The sequence below is a fragment of the Rhea americana genome, unplaced genomic scaffold (assembly GCF_003343005.1).
Source record: "Rhea americana isolate MKP2758 unplaced genomic scaffold, rheAme1 scaffold_120, whole genome shotgun sequence".
Lineage (NCBI taxonomy): Eukaryota > Metazoa > Chordata > Aves > Rheiformes > Rheidae > Rhea > Rhea americana.
In genome coordinates this window covers 1,530,320-1,552,332 of record NW_028185262.1, presented here as the reverse complement: position 1 = coordinate 1,552,332, position 22,013 = coordinate 1,530,320, and positions in this window count along the sequence as shown.

The window sequence follows — 22,013 nt, the reverse complement described above, 5'->3', positions numbered from 1 at the left end:
GCCAGCTAGTATCATGGGTGCATCTGTGCTGATGAATGTTGTTCTTTGCTCAAAGTTTGTATTYCTCAGGAGCAATAAGTGGTACCACACTGACCTTCTCCAAATTGCTCCTGTTCCTTCAGAAAGCAAAATCTTATAAGATCAGGGCTGGGGGTACAGGCAAGCTGATCTCCAAAATATGTGTCCAAATAATACCCAGGCCAGTGTCTAGTGTGACACAAATTCTGTGTTTGTTCTCCTATTTAATCTGCATTTTTCTCCTGCTTTAAGGATCAAGCAAAGCAGCCTGGTAAATACTTTTCATCATTAATTTAGGAGCTTTTTATGTTATATTATTCAGGTATTTAGATTTTTTAAAGCAAGTGCTTGAAATTCAGTTTCAGTTGAATGCCTAATTTATATAAAGAATTACCAGAGAATTACCACAGCTCTAGCTCAATACATASCTGTTCTTGCCCACAAAATAGGCAAAACTCCCTCTAAAGCAAGCAACTTGACACTGATTGACAAGTTTTCTTCTATTTTTTCTTGACTCTCTGAGATACACTGCATTTTCCTGATGGTTTAGATACAAACATCACCTTGTCTGAAAGCAGGCAATTAGCTTTTCCTTGGTGGGTAACTCTTCCCCACRTGCTTGGCCTGACAGCCCCTATTCCCATGTGGACCAAGTAAACTCAAGTAAAAAAAAAAAAAAGGCTCTAGCTCTAGCTCAGCAAGGGGTCTACAGACAGCAGCCCCCAGGCAYAGCAGGGGATAGACAGGTACCTACAAGGAAGAGAAGACCTCAGGGAATTTCAGGAAGCCTGTGGGAATGAGAGCTGCATCATAGTTTCTGCCAATCTTGCTAGGTGATAGTGCTAGAAGTAGTTAAAATCATTTTCACCCACTTTCTTCCTCCCTATACTTCCTCCACCCTAGATTTCTGTCCTTCCTARAGCAGCCCCTTGCGCACGCTTCCTTTGTAAACACTCCCTTTGCAGAGTTTGCAGCTGGGATCCCTGCAGCAGAAGCGAAATCAAATGAATTGGGGAAAGAGGAAAAATAAATAAATAAAAAGCTTGTTTATCCTTTTATTAATAGCAGAGGAGTGTTCCCAAGGGGATAGGCCAACTGTGACTATAATCCATCCAGGCAAAGCYGCATCCCTAACTATTTAGTTTGTGTTCTTTTTTCTCTTCTTGTTTCTAAGGTTAATTACTGGGAAAGAAAAGCGAGAGATTTAATTCTCGACTCCTCAAATCTCCCCCTCCCTCCCCAGTGAACCACATACATCCTGAGTGTTTGCCYTCTGACCGCAAAGCCAATGCTGAGCCATCTCAGTCCTGCAGCCTCCAGCCAGGCTCAGTGACACTCCTGGGCTGTACATCAAGGAGGACAGGGCCAAATCTGCCACACTGCAAAAAGCAGCACGTTGGTTAATGACAACAGGGGGTGTATTTAATTCATGTTTGTATGAAGGGTACATTCAGCTAAATCAGTGACACTGCTCTGCTCTCACCCAGGGAAAATGTGCAAGTTATGAACATGACCTACACATTGCCTGGGACTGAGATGGTCTCCTGAAATGTGTTGAAAGGGGAGAAGGATGAGCTAACTGTGATGGGCTGATGGGCTTTGAAATGCATCCAAGGGGTGGAAGCATAAGAGGTACTGATTTTCAAGTGAGACGAGGCCCCAGCTTGGTGTATCTGACATAATGGTGCAGATAGTAGGCCTGTTTCATGACAACCTCTTGCTTCAGTGATGTCCACCAAAGACTTTCCACCATCCCCAAAGCCCTGACATGGCAAGACCTCCTAAGCAGAAGTTTCTGAAGAAAGTTTTGTGCTTGGACTCTGTCCAGGAAGCTGGGGATTTTTAGTTCAGGATATCTGAGGTAGTATTTTCAAAGCCATATCTCATCAAAAGTCAAAGGGAATGAAGAACTTGACCTCCTTTTGTGCAGCTCAGCCTCTCCCCCCCTAGCAGCTCTGGCTTCCCTTTCAGGATGGCCAAATCCTTCCCCATGCTRTTTAGCAATGAATTCAATTTATAGYCATCTCAGGGCTTTCTTGAAAGAAGCAGTCTCAATGGCCACCTGGGATGTCAAGACCCACACTTAACTGTGACATGGCTAAAAGATGCAGCAAAGCTCTTGTGTTAGAGACAAGTTTAGCCTTGATTTATGTCACAAGAGTTATGTTAATTAAATGAAATAGCTCCAGTTTTGCTAGGGCAGAATTAGGGCCTTATGGCCTCCTCCTACTTGCATTTCCTCAGGTGGTAAGTCTCACCACAAAGTCCTGCGGCTTCACAAGCAGGTTATGAGGATCTAACCTTCTGTGCTGTAACAGATGGGAAGTGGTTTTGAATGAGCATCCCAGATACACAGGGGGAAGTACAGTTTCCCAAGAGCCATGGTAGAGGAAAGGAAAGGACTAGTTTAAAATATTTTTCAAAACTCTTAATTGAATGAGGGAGAAAGCAGGAAGGAATAAGTGTATGGGTGGGAAAAGAGGAAGGAAAAACTATGTCTTAGTGCCAGGGCTATGGTATGTCTCTGAAACTGCTGAGAGGGATGTAGTCGTCTCTGCAAATCAAGATGAGCTTGCTGGGCAATGAAGCATGCCTGGCATTTTATTTCTCATATTGTTTGGAGATAGGGATTCAGCTGAGTGCATTCAGCAAATAAAGATCAAATAACCTGCTGTGAATAATGTTTTAAACCGGGGTTCCTATCAGGATCTAGTTATAAGCCCATATACTCCGTTGGATAAAAAATAAGTTACACATGGCTGGAGGCAGTATTACTTTCTATGGAAGATGAAATCTGTTTTGAAATAGAAAATGTTTAGTGCTTTCCCCCCTCTTCTTTTTTATTTTTTGGAAGGGCTAACCACATAAAGCTGCCTGACAGAGAAGGTGTAGGAGGGTTCACTAATATTTCACCCACTGCCTCTGGGTCCAGAGCTAAGGATTTATGCTGAAAGTGGGGGTCTGCCTCAACAGGAAAGGCGAGTGGGAGCCCACATTGCCAACTGATTTGTCTGTTTTGCTGGAATCAGGCTAACCTCTACTGCACTAAGCTTCTTAGCAGTGAAGAGAAACAAGTCCCTGATGAGCTGATCCTTTGCTTGCATGATGCTAATCAATGCCTTGGCAGCCAGCCAAGGAGGGGGGGGAACCCACTGGTTGCTACTATTTTCTTTCACATACACACCCAACCTGACTCATTGCTTCAAGGCTTAAGGGAATTTCTGCTGGGGCTGAATTGTTTGGGCCAGATTTAGATGCTGATGCTTGCCTTTGAGGAGCATCCTACTGTGCAAATAGTCTTGTTCATTTTAATGGGGGTGTGGATGGAGAAAAGTGCTATTTGACAGCAACATGGCAGTGTAGTCCTTTCACTTTTCAAAGAGAGTTGGCAATACCTCATCCCTGCACATGAAAAAGCACACTGAAGTAACAGAAAAGGGCTACTGAAATTTTTCATAGCTATTTCAGAATTGCTTTCCGTTGACCTTCGCATTTCCTTTGACCCTGCTGTTTTTGTTTCTTCTCTGTGTCCTCCACCCTTTCTCATGTGAGTCAAAGTGTCTGTTTTTTAATGGTCTCAAAGAATTGAAAAATATCTACATAAACCTTTGGTATTCCCTCTTCAATAGTCCTTCAGCCAGACAGATGGTTGAAAATTTTCCCTCTAAACTGTTTTTTAAGACATGTTTGTTGTGTGAAGTATCTGCTTTGCGGCAAAAACTTCAATTATTCCTCAGAAAAACAAATATCCCAAAATGAAAACATTTTGACTACAACYCTAAATATTTCAGCCAAAAAAATAATCCAGTCCTCTCTCTCTCTCTCTCTGTGTGTGTGTGTGTGTGTTTGTGTGTGTGTGTGTATTAAAATGCTTAGATTTTGAGATGCTGCCACATGGGGGATTTTATTGGAGTGCTTCATGCCATTCCCCTCCCAAGCCTGAGCTCCCTAAATCTGCTACCCTCGTGGTCAGAGACTCCCAGGGATCGTCACTTCCCCTTACCAACGAAGGAAACCCTGCAGAGAAGGAACATGAGCAAGAGGTCCCACTGACAAAGACAGTGAGAGCACAGAAGTGTTGAAGTCCAACTTGCATAAGACGCCACGGGGGCATTACTAATTTGAAATATTTGTGCTTGTGGCTGTGATGTTTCAGGATTTGAATTTCCTTTGAAAATACTGAATTTAGAAAAAAAAATACTTTTTGTATTTCCATGGTTTTTGTAGGAAGTCACACATTGCTCTGCTGGCTTTAGCCATGGCAAGCTCTTGTTACCCTGTTGGCTTACCAACTTGTCTCAGTTGCCCTTTCCAAAGTGAGCCCAGAAATTCAAATCGAAGGGATCAGGATGYGTTTCCCTTGTGACTGACCCCAGGACTCATAACGTCCGTGTGAGCTCTCCCCTGAACTCACAGCCCGTGGATGTGGCCTACCGCCTCCCTGTGGCAGGAAGACCCATTTCACTCCCCTTCTCAGAAATGGTGCTGAGCAGCAAGTTGCCCCACCATTTCTGAGTGGTGGGTGGCTTCAGGAGTGAGGGAACCAGTGTTATCTTCCGCAGTGTGGGAAGCCCCACCTTACGTCCCCATACGCTGCTCTGTGACTGCTAGGTACGATATACACCACCCTGGAGCAGGCAGCAAAACCCATCATGTTAGGTGCTGGGGAGGCAGAGTGGGTGGTATTCCTTTTCCTGGTTAAGAGAAAGCATTCGTATTTGTTTATCTGTGAAATTCAAACTGTTCTGTGAAGCATAAACAGAAAGATGAAGAATTTTCAAGTCTACTGCAAACGCTAAAAATATGGGAAGGAAAACGAGACACATTTCTTCACTCTTGCTGGGGCTGAGCAAATGTTTAGTGGGAGCAGAAAGGGGTTGCAGGTGTACCCGTCCCCAACTAATGCAGGTTTATTCTGCCCATGCTCCAAGCTGACCAGCACCTACCTCACTGCAGTACCATGGCATGGAGCCCAAACAGCTAAATAAACCCGCTCTGTCAGCATGCTATATGAGCTCTGGCTCAATGCCATCCTGATGTGGTCATGCAATTTTCGGTCAGCTCAGCATTCAGGCAAGTTCATGTTTCCTCTGAGCACAAACCAAGGCAGCTACCTTTTATACCTTGCTCCTCCTCTTCCAACATGCAAAGGTTTCATCTGCATTTTTATGTTACAAACTGATTTTCCTGGTTTACTGTAATAATAATTTTAATGATGAACAAACTGATCTTCCTGGTTTACTATAACAATAATTTTAATGATGAATAAACAGAAGGCTGCTTCAAAATTTGAGAAGCCTCAGTCTTTCCCCTGATGTAACTCAGACCTAAAATACTCCTACTGGGATTAGTATCTCCTGTTTCTAGTCTGAAACTTGAAAAGCAGCTCCCAATTTTCCTACAATGGAGAGAGCTGTGAGGCCTGGAGAAGTACAGCCCTTTTGATTACAGCTTTGTTGAAAAACATTGTCTTGAGACGTCTGGAGACCAGATAGTAGGCACTGTTTTATTTAAAATAATAGGCATTTCATGAATAGAACTTCTCAGTGTGCAGAGACAGAGGATATTGAAACTGTCTACTGGTGTGCTCTAGACTTGCTGTCTGGATTGTGTTATCTTTATGTTTTCCTTAGAAGTCTAACTTTCTGAGAAGCTGTACCATCAGACCCGTGCTACAGACCCGGCCAGCCGGTACTGCTGGTTGAGAGTATCTTAAATACACAGAAGAAGAAAATGACCTTTTAGATTTGGTCTTATATTACTGAATTAAGTAGCTTTTTCTTGCCTTTCTTAACCTGTCACTTTGTTGCCTACAATGTTGGACATTGTAAATACTTACTTCTAGAAGCATTTTGTTTTCCCTGCGTTTGAGTTCAGGCTGTTTTCAACGTGAGTGGTTTCACACTTTGGCATGTTTTACATGCAAGAATATAGTGGATCTTACAGGCAGGATAGCAGAATGCCTTATAAGCAYGCAACTCTCATGTAAATTATTACAGAGCATCCACAGCCTGGCAAGAAACATGTGTTTTGTGGCATAGTTTGAGAACYGAAGTTGCAGAGGCCAGGAGAAAAATCTACAACTTAGTGACCAGTTAATGAAAGGAAAGGCTTTTTCTACACATGCAGTGAAGTCTGGGAAGAGAAAGTCTGAAGATATCAGGTACCTTTGACTCCTGTGAAGAAGAATCCCTCTGGTTGCCATCCCTCAAACACTGAGGGGAAAAGCAGGGCCTCAGCCTGGCCAGATCCTGAGCTCGGAAAGGAATATGGAAGGCAAAACTCAGATTGCCTCTGTTCTTGCATATTAGATCTCAGAGGGAGCTGTGACTTAAAAAAAAAAAAAATCCCTTGAGTCAAGAATAGCAGATAATACCCTAACCATTTAAGTGCTTGGTTAATGACAAGAGGCCAACCAGCAGCAGCTCTATTTCCAGTATTTTCTACAGAGCTTCCAGCTAAATTCAGCAGGGAAAAGCAGATTAAGAAGTCTCCCTCAGCCTCTGAGTGCAAAAGTTGCCCATATAAGCTCAGGGTGAATGAACAGCCTTTGAGACAGTGTACTCCACAAAAGGTAAATCTTATGCAAGTTTTGGCACATGCGTCGTCAGCCTCAGCCACAGCTGCTTCATTATTGTTTGTATTGCATTGGTCTCGCTGCATGGAGATCATTCAAACAGACTTTGAAATCTGCTAGCAACTGATTGGAGTTGAACATTTCAGATTTAATAATGAATATCTTCTGCTTTTCATTAGGAATGTGTAGCTTCCAGACTTCCTGATTTGAATCCAGAAGAGCTGGCAATAAAGGGAAACCAATAGCCTGTGCAGAATGGAGCTGGATTTTATGCTGGCACAGCTTTCTCTTTCTTCTAATTTTTTTGTGAGTGAATTTAGGACTCCTAGGGGACTAATCATGTTGGAAGGCACACACTGTGCAAGTTTCATGCCACTCCTCCAGTGCACTTTGAGTGTGACTGATGTTAGCCTCTGCAGTTCCAGTTCTTGATGTCCTACCTCTGAGTAAACCTCAGCGCCTCTTTGTCCACTTCAGTTGCTCACTATCCCTCTAACACAGCCTGTGCCTGCTCCTCTGGTTTGGACTCTGAGCTCCTTCCAGCCTGCACAAATGCACAGACTTGCAGAATTGCTCCTTCACCTCCTACGTGAGCTGTTCCCCGTGCTCTGATACAACGTTTTTCCTGTCTCTGCATTGCTAGCAATTTGCTATTTTTCAGCATCTAGGCAAATATAATCGCTTACACTTTGGGATGTAGAGCAAGATCTTGACTTAGGGATCTGGGCAGGGGAGGAAAAAATATCTTGTTCACACTAGCTCTTTAAACTTCAATCCAGAGACTTCTTGAATATGCATGTTTTGCAAGAAAGAAATGCATATGCTTTCATTTGAACATGAAGTTTCATGCCCAATTCAAATGACTGTAGTTTAGTGCTTCATTCAAAGCTCAATGCCTGTGACATTACTGTAGTTTCCTGTGGGGTTCAAATATAACTCAAAGCCCTTGCGAAGCATTTCAGTTCTTCCTCCCAGTCCAGCTACAAATCTCCCCATTGTGTGATGTGGAGAAGCAGCCTAGTCCGAAGATCAGAAATTGAGGACTTTGCCCAGAAATGCTGCTTAATGGGTCATGTGACCATTACGAGTGGCTGTGAGTTCCTCCATGTCTGCAAATCATTTCACATGTTCTTCCTCCCCAAGATCTTTGAGAATGACTGAAAAGTGCAGCACCAATGAGAACTGTCAAGACACCTGTTGGCCCATGGCAGGCAGCCACAGTCAGGCACAGCTCTCATGCTTTGGGAAAGAGAGCCTGCAGAGAAATACATGGGCATCAAGGTAGAAAAAAAGCTCAGTAATTCAGAATATAAATATGGTAAAAGGATTGTTTCTCTTTTCTATAGCTCTTGAGGAAGAAAGAAAAAAATGTGACCCCATGTTTCTGTATGCAGGAGGTTGGATTCATCTCACTCCTACAAGGCAGACATTTCCATCTGAGTTAGGCACCTCAGGCTCCAGTTACAGCCAAGCAGAGACACAGGCACTCATCCTAATGTCCATATTAGAATGAGGTGAACTGCAGTTTAAAGTACCTATTACTCTTTCTGGCCTGTAAAAGAAACTTATGACAAGTGGATCTGGTGTAATTGTTCAAACAGGAAGATGAAATAAATCCTACCTGAGGTTCCTGGGTTGCTATCCATCCTCCTACAGTTTCACACTGGATTAGTTATAAGCCGAGTCCACAGATTTCATAAACTGGATTCTGGAGTGCAGATTCTGAACTTTTCAGCCAGATCAAGCATCTGGTGGTACAAAATGCCTACTGGATGTCCCTAACGATTAAGGTCCCTAGAACGCTTTCTGCAAGACCTTGTCAGTTTTGTTTCCTTGTCTTCCCTGAAATGAGCAACAGGCAACTTTCACACATAGCTAAAGCTAAACTGAGGTACTTGAGGTACTGACCATTACAGGTGACAGTGGTCTTCTGGAGATGGACTTTTTGAGATGAATTTATTGCAACTTGAAGTATATATCAGATCAAACATACATTCCTCTGTAGGATGGAAATGTAGTGTGAGCCACAGAGTAAAACCACACTTTCTTTGCTGTCCTGTGCACTGCCTGTGGAGAAGCCAGTCATCTCTCTGTCCTTCGTCCATGTGGTAACTCAGTTGTGGAGTTGTATTATGCTTAGGGGTACATTTCTAAGCCCTAGAGACCTTCAGACCCCAGGAGTCCACAGACCACAAGGTGAAGTCCACCATGCTAGGCTAACAACCTCCTACTCAACAGACAGCTCTTTCCTATATCCTTCTCAGTTTAAACCATTTTGTCTTGATTTTGGGTGACCATAACCTGTACAAAGTACCCTCTACATGGTCTAACTATTACCTTGTGCATCAACATTTCCCTATTTCTCTTGGAAATGCTTATTCTGATGAGCTCTCTTCTCTTGTGACTGACAAATCTGAGTCTTTCGATAGAAAGATTTCTAGTGTTCYTCTATCCCTTCTAGCTTTGCAGTAGAAATTCTTAATTACGTGGCATCCAACTGCACAACATTGTACTGTTGTGTTCGTATCATGTTTCCATCTGATTACAGTTGCATTCCTCTTTTCGTGTATGCAGACAAACCCCTGTTCTTCTCCTTCCCCTGTGTTCGCCACACAACTCTGAACCCCCAGCCTTTGCCACCCCCTCAGCWCTTCACACTACCAAATTCAGCAGGGTACAACCTGCAGCTCCAAAGTTAATTGGAGGCAGCAATAACACAGGAGTTAATTAAGCTCATTAAGCCAATGGCAGGAGATTCCTAATTTTGTTGTGGCTGTTCTCAGCGTGCTGGATGTGATGCTCCCACCATCATGGGACCTCATCCTGGTCAGCCATCACTAGTGCCAGGGAATTCAAGCACTGTAGAGAGAGCTGGCATTTAAGCTCTTACTCCTCAGTGCTCCCTTGCGCAGTTCTGAAGATCGAGGGCAAGAGGCGGTCATTGAACCCAACCCTGTACCAAGTGACAAAAATAGCTGCCAAACCCCTGCATCCTCAGCCTTGCTGGCATCATGTCATATCTTGTAACAATTCTTGTTCCTAAGGAGTTCATTACACTCACTTGAAAATCAGTAACTGAGTTGTTCCTGCTGAAGAAGCCTGTTGCTGATGCTGTCTGCATCCTTAACTGCCAGCTAGCTGCAAAATTTTGGTGATAGTGGGTTTCCTTTGGAGGCAGTGCCTCCCAGGCAGTTAGCCATGTACGTGTGCAAGCGCTGAGGATAACTAGATCTATGGTGACCTACAGGGAAAGGGAGGATCCTTCTGATAAATGAAGTTTCCTGAAACTGCCCTTGCAASCAGCTGGTTTGCCTTTCGCCAAGGAAAAGTACTGTCTTGAAAACTGGGAGTAAGGGGGTAAGAACAGAGACCACAGCAGAGAAAGGAAAGTGTGAGAGAAACATTACAACTGYGCATGCTGGCAGGCTGCTCCCAGCTCATCTCATCTGTGTTGAGATTACATGAAAGAGGTGGGTTTTCCTGTAACTGGTGGTGGATTCACAAAACTGCAGGTCTTTAAGCAGTCTGGATGCTATTATTCTCTCTGTGTCCAAAAGCTACTGAGCAGCATTTATACAGCAGGTGATGGCTGCAAATGCTGCTGTTAATGTCCTCTTCTGCTCAATAAGCACCAGAGCCCTGCATGACAGCTATTAATGAAATACTCTGCCAACAGAATTGCTGATGACTGTAGCTTTTTTGATTTTGCTTGTCATCTATTCTTCCGCACTGAGAAGTCCCTGAAATACAGTTAGTATTAGGAGGAAGGTCCAAGACATTTTTCAAATCCTTCCTCACAGGACCTGAGCCACTGGTCTAACCCAGACATGAACCTACATGCTTGTCCTGAACTCCCTGCTCTTCATGAGCCTTATGCTAATCTGAACCTGTCTGTAGGCTTCCCCAGACCCTCTTTCCCCATCCATCTATCCCAAGCCTTTGTCTATATCCCATGAGCAGCAGTGGTCTTTTTCCTTCACTTCTGATATTTTTGGCCACCTCGCAGGCTCTTCAGAGACACAGGAAACCCACTGCTTCCCCCATCTTCAACTCTCCAGGGAGCTTGTTGTGTACCATCTTCCAGCAATCCTCAGAGATAGTCATTGGGAAGAGAGGAGGTACCAACTGAYCTAAAATATATTCTGTCTCTGAAAGCTTCCCCAGATCCCCATATTTGATGCACCCTGAAAAACAGACAAACAGCTAGCTTTTTGCAGAAGGGAACCTTCTGCAGAAGGGTTAGAGGTCCTTGCATATGGTTGGAGTGATGAAATCGGAAGTGTTTCAGTGCCATGGCCACATTTTTCCTTTTCAGCCTTCTGGGACAGCTAAAAAGTTAAACCTGACATGAGAAAACATTTGCTATTAGTTACAGAGTGCAGAAATCCAACACCTGTGATCTAAGTGTGTTCTGAACTAGTCAGTATCCCAAACACTTCCTTAGCAAACCCCGCGCTGGGGAAATACAAATGTAACTTTGGTCTGAACTAGCACTATCTCAGGTCCCTGAATCCAAGTTCATCTCCTAAAAACTAGGCTTGTCCCCAGSTGGTTCTTAAAGCCTTACAAAGTTTCCTTCATTGCATCTGCTTTCCAGCAGATTTATTACCATCAACTGCTAACAAGCACTGCTAGCTTGGTATATTGTCACATTCCCTGTGTTTATTCATTTGTTCTTTTCTAGGGTTGCCATGTTGTTGGCACYAAAAAATCTTGATTCAATCCACTGGTTTTGGTAGTTGGCAAGGAAGAAAAAACAGCAATGAATAAATTATCTCTGAAACCAGAAATACCTATATTTTAAAAAAGCAAGTCTTTCAGCTTGTAACAGAGCATTGCTGTAAGTGTTAGAAATGCTGAAATCCAGGGAGAGCTCTGGAGCCCATTCATGCAGCCCTGGTAGTGAATTTAGACTCTTTGGAAAGAGCCATTAGTATTTGTTTAGTTATTTTCAAACAGAAGTTGGCAATCTTTAATCTGTGAATTTTCCCATAATTTATTGACACTTACACATCTTTATTTTCTGTAGAAACACTGCTGGCTTTAATTAGCACAAATTAATCAATAGCAGGAGGGCCACGCTGAGTTCCAGTGGAAGGCAGGTGAGGAGTGCCAGTTGCATGCTAAGCAGAGCAACGTGTAAAACTGACAACTGGAGACGAAGCTTCTTGGAGCTGCACTTTGCAGCAGGGCAGGTGTAGCAGGCAGGAGTAAGCACAGCTCTGAATCCACAGCTCAGCGTATGCCATTGCAATAGAAATGCATGTTTTTAATTATGTTTTCAAGGCTTTAATAAGTGTGTGTGTGTGTTACAATTTCCCCCCTGTGCCAGAGGATGACAACTGTTTCAGCTCCTGCTTACCAAAGCCTGAGGTTTTTTATTTGTTTATTTTTGTGTGTCCTTTTTTTTTTTTTTAGCTCAAGCTGTGGAATTACATCAGGTCMCTCTGGAAAGGTTGGTTCTGTCCTGGGTTTGTCAGCCAAAGAGGGATTGTCTCAGTGACACCTGCAGAGGATAGCTGTGGGTGCATCTGCACGGGGGTCTATATACCTTCCTGAACTCAGCTTCCTTACCTATTCCTGCTGCTGTGCACATTTCTGCAGGTACTGCCAGAACCTTAGGCTTCCTGACCCAAAACAGAGCTGTGGACAGCTGGCAATTTTCAAAGTGCCAGTATTGAAGCCCACTGTCATGTCTAATTCTGTGAGAGGAGTTTAGACAACCAGCCAAGAGCTGTCAGTGGAGAAAATTGGGAATAATCAAGGAAAAACCTTTGGAGATAGTGCTCTGATCTATTTAAAGTGAAAAATTTGTCTGTATTACCATATGTATGTTTTAGGCCCTTTCAGAGATCTAAGCACACCCCAACTTTTTCCATTAGTGGCATAGGGAGCTCAGAGTCTGGCAGCCCTGGACAGGACCAGTATAAATTATCCCTTTTCTCCTTTCCTTTCCCATCTGCATTACCTGCAGACAGGCTCTTCTCTATGGTTCACATGTACCAAAAATTTTGGCTATTTCTGAAAGATTTTTAGGTGTTTCACAGCCTGTGTGAAGCTTCTAGCTCTGAGGTAATGAAGGGTATGGTTGAAAGATCAGGGTCTTCTATAATCTCAGCTCCTGGATGGTCCCTTTGGAAAGCTGATCCCTGGTCTTGGTTGGCAACAGTTTCCTGGCTTCATCACAGAAGCCTAACACAAATAYCACACAACTCACCTCTGTCCAGGGCTTCTAATACTCATTTACTTCCTGGCAACAGTGAAGAAGCCCAATCACTAGTTGTTATTTCATCTGGGAAACTTCACCAGAATGCCGGAGAGATGGAGTACAGTCTCACTCCGGCTTCATTTGCTCCTTGTGGGGTAAGAGAGGATCTTTCCCTGCACAGAAAGGGGTTCTTCTCCGATGAGAAGACATAAGGCTGTTTGTATCTTCCACCAAACAGCAAGCCCACCCCAAGTAAGAAGAACTATATCCCCGAGGGAGAGCTGAATGCCATAACCTCTCTTGCAAGCTGTCTCAATAATTTGCTGATGTTTTAGTCAATAAGTATACGCACATCAACTTACTGCCATGACCCTTGCAACTCTTCCAAACTCTCTATGCTCATGTACTTTTGCACACCCATATGAAGCCGCAGCTGCACCTGCACCTGTGCACCTTGCACAGACATTACACGTCTTGTCCACGTGGTGCCTTCACTGTATATAACAAGCCACGCTGCACTTTGTTTTTTCTCAAAAATCAAACCACTGCAAACTCACATATTCCCCATCTTGCTTTTCTTCCTMCCACATCCCAAGCAGCCACAGCAATGATCATTCTAGGACCAAAAACTGCTTTCTATTACCCAGCTTTTGTTGATGATGATGTATGAAGCAGGGAGAAAAGAGACAGCTTGATTTTATAGGTTAGGTGTTGACCCTGCTGGGCTTAGTGTAGCATGAAACTAGTTTTGACTAGTAAACTGAATAAATATGCCAGGGAAGCTGGAGATGGGCAATATACATGCAATACTAAGGTGCCATTTTTACAAAATGACTGATTCATCAGAGGGCTAAGCTAGAGCCCAGTGCATTAGAAAACCTGTGAATASGAGCTCAGGAATAAATTTCAATGTATTGTCCATTTGCAGGAAACACTTTCCTCTCGTACTTCAGAATACGTAACCATTTGGCAGGGCTGTGGCAGCTCAGGGCAAAAAGCATAGGACACAGTGTCCCCAGTCAGCCCAGAGGTGCAATGAGAAGGTAAAAAAAGGCATCTCTGCCACRTTCTCAGGTCTGCAAGCCTACAAGAGTCCACATAATTATTAGTACTGTAAATGGGGCAGAAAAAACAGGAGCTGGTTTGTAAGGGATAAATCATGCCTCTTGCGAAATTCAGACTCGATGGGAGAGGCAAAGTGAATGGTCGGGAGCTGGTCTCTCTGCATTAGAGGACTTAATAAAAGAGTGACAAAGTGATGATTATTTTGCAAGTTTAGCCCCCAGAGGCTCCTCCCAGGAGGGAGCTGTGGTTCTGGCAGCGCCCTGCAGTGCTCAGTGCTATGGCTCTGAGGGGGTGAGTCCAGACTTTGGGATTTGGACCACAGAACTCTACGTGGTCGAGGAATGATACCTTCGTAAGGTTAAATGTGAGGTGTACCATGAGGCACAAGGTGTTCCCAGTTGAATCCAGGGGGATCTGAGACTGAACCTCAGCCTCCCTAAAGTCAGGATGGCCAAACCTGTGATGCCAGCCTGAGCCTACTTCCAAGGGCAGCCCTGCTCTTTGCTCCGGGTCTCAACGGAAAGGATGCAGGAAGGGAGTCAGTTGCAGCGTTTTGGGGAGATGCACTATGAGGGAAACACAGACTCATCAGGCAGCCCACTCAATATATTTTTGAAGCTGTATCTACCCTGGCAGGAGCCAAAAGGCCCAAGCTCTGCAGGTGCTCCAAGTTGGCTGGATATCAGCCTGCTCCAGTCTGAGAGCCATATGGTCATTTTTAACAGGATGCTGTACTCTTTTTAGTGAAAATATTCCCTAAAGGATTCTAGCACATCTTAATGAATTAAATGGCATTTTCCTTTAATTCCTGCAGCAGCAGGCAGTAATAGTTGCACAACACAGAAATACATCTTTTGTCCTCTACTGATCCAGTGCCTCACTGTGCTTTTGGATGATCCTTGAATACATGGGCTCGGATTCTACTATCATAATCTATTGCCTGTGGTAGAGTTGCTCTCACCACATTGGGTTAAACTGAAATTAAAGGAAGAGGAACCGTGTTACTTGCACACAGCAGGCAAAGAACTATGTCTCAGCTTAGGCACAAGCAAATGAGGGCAGTCTTAGGCTGGGGACAGTAAATAGCTTGACTGAGGTCAGTGGACTTTGTGCACAAGAGCAGGCTCAAGCCCTTTGATTCATCATTCACTTGGAAAATTTCTTTTATCCTTAGGACAATTATGGTTTTCACTGTGTAAAGAGCAAATACAGTAAAGAAAAGCTGTTCCCATTGAATTGCATTTTTCTATTAAATATACAGGGCAAAGGAGATACAGTGAAGGAGGGAGAGATCATGGCAGAGGTTTATTTAATATAAGCTACCATTATATTTTTGGTAAGTTACTGAGTATAAATTGAGCATTTTAATGTATTCCATAATGCTGCAGAAACATGACCTTGAAGTTAGCATAGAAATCTATTTCAGATTTTATATAGCAGCTCTGTAGCATTTTTGAATATGAACTTTAATAGGAATGAAGTTAACAACCAATCATTTTCACTCAGGCATGGTCATACTCTGATTCATGCACATGTACTCTTCTCTATTACTATTTGCTTAGTTTGCCATTCTTTGAAATAAATGCTCAAAGCTTTATCCTAGCCTTAAAATCAAAATTCAGGACTACTGTATGCCTCATCTGTTTCTGTGTAGGAGAAGTACATGGGAGAAGTATGTTCCACACCAGTCACTCAGAGTGTTTGTTGTCCTGATAAAACTTCCCTGGCCCACAAGTTTTTTTCACCTCAGATGAGGATATCTGGTAATCATTGCAAAGCAAATTAAAGAGAAAATTTTCTTCTTCTGAAATTTATTGAAATGTGTTTACAATGTCAAAAAAGTGTTTTTCCAAAATGTCTTGAGTTGAAATATCTTTTTTTTCCTTTTCCTTTTCTTTTCTTTTCTTTTTTTTCTTTTTTTTTTTTTTTAAGGGAAAGGAAGCAAGTATTCAGGAATCATATATTTTGGAAAGGAAAAATACTTCAAGGGAAAAATCACAGTGTGCAGAGGAACTGCTGTCCAGTTCATTTTGTACCATGATGATAGCAGACATTTCTCATAACAGCACACCTGAGAAGAGTGAGAACTTTGTACTGGTAGATGAATAACTACCAAAAATATGCAGAAGAATTAAAGAACTGSGAATAAGCAAGCCTTGGTCCAGTCTACTTGCTGGCTTCATGACTGATGGAGAGATGTATGGCTGGAGGAAATAAGAAATATTTCTTGATAAGAAATATTTCACTGCTAGATTCCCTTTTTGCCTGTCTGTCTGGAGGCAAATGACAACCCAGCTCACACTCCTGCACCTGCTCCAGCAGGACTTACAGATGTTGTTTGCTCGCTATCACGGTTATCATATCTGAAAGCACCGTTCAGAAGTCTCCTATGCCTCCCCTGTCCAAATCCCTCCCTTTACCGTGAGCGAGTCACGGGGTCTATTCACAGAGGCTGCCCTCTCTTTCACCTTTCATTCCCCTCCTGATGAGTAAAAGGAATGGGAGAGCAGAGAGAAGGGAGGAGGCAAGTCATAYGAGTGGTGTGAAGGGCCGTATGAATGGAGGAGAAAAAGTTACCCACCCAAAAACTGTACACATAGCCTGCRTGGCTGACAAACTGTCACTGCTGGTGTCCTTCACTTCTATTGCTGTCATTTATAATTCATCAGAGGCACAGAGAGGATTCAGAATCATATGAAGGTGGCATCTTCCATCACAAGAAACTCCGTTCTTCTAATTATCTTTCCCACTGACCCGGAGATGAACATTGTGTGAGTGTGCATAGTACACGGAGAGAGTCAGAGAGGGATTTTGCACTCTGATGTCCCTACGTTTATGACACTGCTATTTGATTGGTTTGTGTATGTGGGGGGGTTAATTTGTGCCTCTAAATCATGCATCAATAGTCTTTAAATTTGCTTGAAACTGAGGTTTCCTTCGCCTGGTGAGATCTGTCCTTGTCTGAAAAAAAAACGTGCTTGCCGTGCAGTAGCAGCAATACAATAGTGCACCTAAATCCAGACTATCTTGAAGGGGTTATCTAATTCCCTTTGTAAAAATAGCAGTTTTCTGGGTCTTATTCTTATGTCATAGATGTGGTTTAACATGGTATCAATTGTATTACTCTCAGTTTACACCAGTGGCACCAAATCTACCTCCCAGCTATTTTACAGGCAAGTGGACTGACTTACAAGAAGGAGCAAAGCTGAGCTCCAGATAGGACCATGCCAAGTCACATCAAATGTCCATCTCACCTCTACTCCTGCTCTTGATACCGGATAATAATGAATATCTAGGGAACRGTATTAAGAACAGAGTGGTTAAATAGCAATACCAACTGCAAACACTGTCTCCAAGGCCTGTGGTTAGTAGCACAAGATCAGCCCAYTCTTGGTTCAGGGGAAGATGGTGTCTTTGCCTGTGTGTGTGATTGAACCGGCGGTCAGTCTCAGGAGTCCGGCTGCGCTGTGCTCTGATCATTCAAAACAAAGTGCCAAGATTTTGGAACTGATCTTCTAGAGTGCAAGTAATGATTGCAAAATAAACCTTGGGCTTGAAGAGTGTATTTATTATCAATGTCATGAGATGAAATAATTTTTTAACAATCCTGTTGTAATTGGGCAATAAGATCCTTGKGCATTAAAACCATGCTGGACCTAAATATTACAACAAGCTATATTGGAAGCAGTAACTGCCTGGTGCAATAGCYTGGAAATCTTGGGGTGACTTGATATAAATTAACAAGTAGAGGTTTATAATGCATTAAATATGACAATTAATCTCACAGTCAGTGAAGCAGCCCCTCTGTGAGTTATTTTGATCTGAAATTACATTTTATTTCACTCTTCCCCTGAATCTCCTGGTCTCAAAGTGCCATAAATTTTGTATTCACAACACCAATCACCACACTAAAAATCGTTAAGGAGGAAGGTAAAAATGTAGTCAGCTAAGTAGACAATAGTTAGCTACAGCAACTTCATATAGTCCATRTCTCTCAGAACTCCTTGTTACTTCAAAGGAAGTTTAATTGATGGCTGCATAGTGTATGTTGAGCCTGTCCAGCTTGCAGGCTGTTTCCCAGTGCTGTAAACAATCGTGTGTGTAGCCCATATACCACAATACCACATTAAGCCTAGTCAATAGTGTTGCCTCTGTCATGAAGTACAAAGAGCTTTTTCACAGTTATTATACTCACTTGGTTTTCCTGTCTAGTTTGAGCAATTCCATCTGAGGAGTTTTTTGATGAAATATACTTCTAGAGCACCCTCCCTCCAATTTCACATTACATGAATAAGATTATTTCTTTATACCATGTTCTCAGAGATCAATGGCAAGCTCAACAGATTGCAAAGCYTACCATGTCTCTGGAAGGCACTTTAAGAAAGTTTATGAGGGCAGCAACTCGCTATTTGCCTCATCACTTGCAGGAAATGCTTGAAACAGTCAAGAGAGCAGAAGATAATCTGTTGTTCATTGCAGGAGACTTCCATGGAAAGAGGTGTTAGAAGTAAGATAACCTTGAGACTCATACCAGTAGAAACAGGCAGATGAAAAGAAAGCAGTTGTCTGTATATGTGCACATACACACCACAAGAGTAGAAAGACCTGGCAGGGCTTTAGAAAACTACTGGGAGTTAGASTCAATTATAAAGATAGACAAAGTAGATAGGGTATTTAGATGACAAGGGCAGTTACATAAATTTGACTTTTGTGATTGATTGTGATTTGACTGTTATGTGATTGATTGCTTATTAGTTTAGTTAGGAGATAGTTCCTCTTTGAGAGGAGACCCGCTTACACCATGGTATGGAAGGTTGTGTCTTTAGTTTCGAACACTGGCCAATATTCCTGGAGGATTATCATTCAGGCTCTGGCACCTAAGTGCTCGTTTGGAGTTTCTAGGCAGTTTAATCCACTCAGATAGATAATTCATCAGGGCATGGTGGGGAYTGTCTTTTGAGAGGTCATGGATTCATATATTCAGTTTACAAACTGGAAACAAATTCTGGCCCCAAATGTAAGCAAGACAAATGCAAAGGAGAGGTTTGCAAGACAAAAAAACTTTGCACACACTGTATCTGTGCATTAAACTTGAGGCCAGCAGAAAGGGGTCCTGGAGTCCTCCTGATAGCTGACATGGGATGAAAAACTGTTTAAGAAATAGACCCTGATGKCAGCAGTGCTCAGTCACCAAGGAGGTTGTTTCTGAATGGCCAGGTGTAGCCTTTCACCCTGAGCACTGCCAACCTGCACATGGCTGAATGAGTCTGCTAAAATGATCAACTGGGAAATACTTAATATCATTAAATAGCATTTAAGCTGTCATTTTTATGTGTAGAGTCAACACCTCTCATGATGAATAGGTCAGCTCACATCTTGGGGAGCTATCATTGCAGGTGTGTTGTTGCCTTGAAAAAACATCAGGGTCTTGGTTTGCCCTGGCTGATGCTTGAGACTGCAGCACAGTTTATGTAAAGGAAAGATTGGACCCTGAGGAATGATGCCTGTCATAAGGAGCATGAGAAAGAATAAAGGAAGAAGYTTGATGTCAGATGCTTGATTTTGCTGAAGTTTCAACACAGCACAAACTCCCAAAGCCCCAGGAAGGAGCACTGAAATTTTCTTTGGCAGACTAATGATGTTTGAAGCTATTTTTCTTGTTGCACACCAATAGCAACAACAAAAAAAAAAGCGCCTAATGAACCTGCAGAAACGTATGGCCCTAATGAAGATGAAAGCCTCTCTTCCAGTTGCTGTACCTAAAAACACACACACAAAAATGAGAGAATTAAAAAAGAAAAGACAAAGTGCCAGCTGCTTAGACAGATTTCAGAGGTATAACTGGATCTGAAAGAAGGAAAGAAGGAAAGAAGTAAAGAAAGAAAGAAAAAATCCTGTTTCCTTGGGGTTCTTCTACAGGAAACTTCTTCATTGCTGCTGAGTCTGCATTAAATGGTGCAGCTGGTTTAAGGAGGAAGGCTTCTGGGTGGAGAGAAATACAGACAGATATATTTTTAATGGGCTCATACGTTCTTGGAGAAAAGAAATGAAGGGCTGTTAAGCTTCTTGAGCCGAAAAGTTCTTCTGATTCCAAGAGCCTTGAGTGTTGCATTGCCTCCAGTGATTGTCAGCTCTCTGCAATCTCCACTCCATTTGTTATTTTATTTGTGCGAGAACAAACAGTCTATCGCCTGATAAGATTTATAACTAATGCTGTGCTGGATTGTACAGAAAATACTGAAATCTGTACTACGAGGCTTGCTGGTTTTTAGTGAGATCTATWCCGGGATAGTAAGACATTAATATACCGGTTTTCTCCTCTGGAAACCTGCTTTCAAGTCTTGATTTCCTTTACTGGCAAAAGAAGTTTATCCATTTATTTTTAGCCCCTTGTGGTCTCTCAGGGTGTTGGGGGGTTCAGGTCTGGGCTCTTTGACAGAATTTGGGRAGAACCAAGGCTGGGCTACTGAGAGATGCTACGTTTTACATTTGAGATGTGTTGATAGAGTTGCATGGGAAACCTGCCCGAGCCCCTCTCTGTATCCTCTCTGGTACTACAAATCAGAGCTGACATTTCTAAGAGCCAAGACTCTTCAAAATACAGCAAAACAGTGACTCAAAAGACCCATAAAAATCAGTTGCTTAATGGGTATGGTTTTCTAATGAAGGAGAACAAAAATTATAATCAGTAGACTAAAGTTCTGCTTCAGCTCTTCTGGTAAAGATCTCCAGGTCACCCTGAATTTAGGAGTGTGTTTGAGACATTTTGTATGGGGGATATTTTGGAATGAAAAATGTTCTTTGAAAGGATGATTGTTTCTACCCTGACTATTCCTTCTATTGCAGTGGTGACTTGAGACTTAATTTTCAGACAGGGAGTACACATGCCAAGTGCCGTACTGGCACGAAGCAGAGTATGACTGCACAGCCCAGGAGGGTAACATGAGCCTTAGGAAAAAGCAGAAATGTCTGACTAGCTGATAACAATGAAAGCACCTTTTTCCAGGRACTATATCTGGAAAATACACAAACAGGAGGAGGAAATGAAAAGGACAAAGCTCCAGCACTTAAAGATATTTCAAAGGCACAACTGGAGCTGAAAATAAGTGGGAGCATGAGGAAGAAAAAACCCTGCCTCACAGAGGCTGCTGCTACAGGGTCATTCTTCATCGCTACTGCTGCTGATTCTGCATTAAAAGGTGTAGCTGATTAAAGGTTTGGTTTTGGGGAGGGTTAGGGGTGAGGGAATACATAGATATATATTTTTAATGGGCTTGTAAGTTATTAGAAGGAGAAATGAAGGGCTGTTAAACTTCTAAGGCTTAAAAGTTCCCAGGACCTTGAATGCTGCAGATTTTTTAGCAATTGGCAGTTCATCTCTGTAATCTTTGCTCCAATTGCAGTTTTATTYGTGCACCAACAAACAGGAGCTGTTCTCTGATAAGGTTTGTGACAGATGTTTGTTGTTTGTCCCCGACACAGACTAAAAAGCCAGCCAGCATCCTATGTCTTCCCATTGATGATATCTATATAAACATACTCTGGGTAGATACAGCTCACTCTGTCATGGGACCAAAGACATGTAACTGCTTCCCACCTCACCAAGAGACACTTACCCCTCCTGTTTAATGATACAATAAATCCAGTTTTAGAGCTGCTATTACTAGACCAAGTATGCCATGCCTGCACGGTGCAAAATACTGATTTAATTGCTTGCTCTGATGGTTCAAATTTGTTCAAAAAGCACAGATGGGCTAACTTTGCATCCACAGCCATTCTACTGCACTTGGTATCCCAGCTTTTTCTGCAGACAAGGACCTAAAATCTGACGACACTTTATGATGCCTTCTCCAGCTGACTGCAGAGAAGATCCTGTTTCCAGGTTTGGAATCCAGTTCAACTTAATCCATGGGAGAGAACTGATCCTGCACATGCCTGGTGGGAATGGTCTTGGGATCAAATGCATAAAACATTGGCTTGTGGACTCATTTGTGCCTGGAATACATCTTGTCAGCATGCTCACTGGAATATAAGTCTGCACAGCTACTTATCTTGATCTATGTGTCAYATATTGTTGCTTGCTCAAGACATAAACTGGGGGTAAGATATATCTTGCAGCTACATAATTYTTTCTCTCTCAACAAA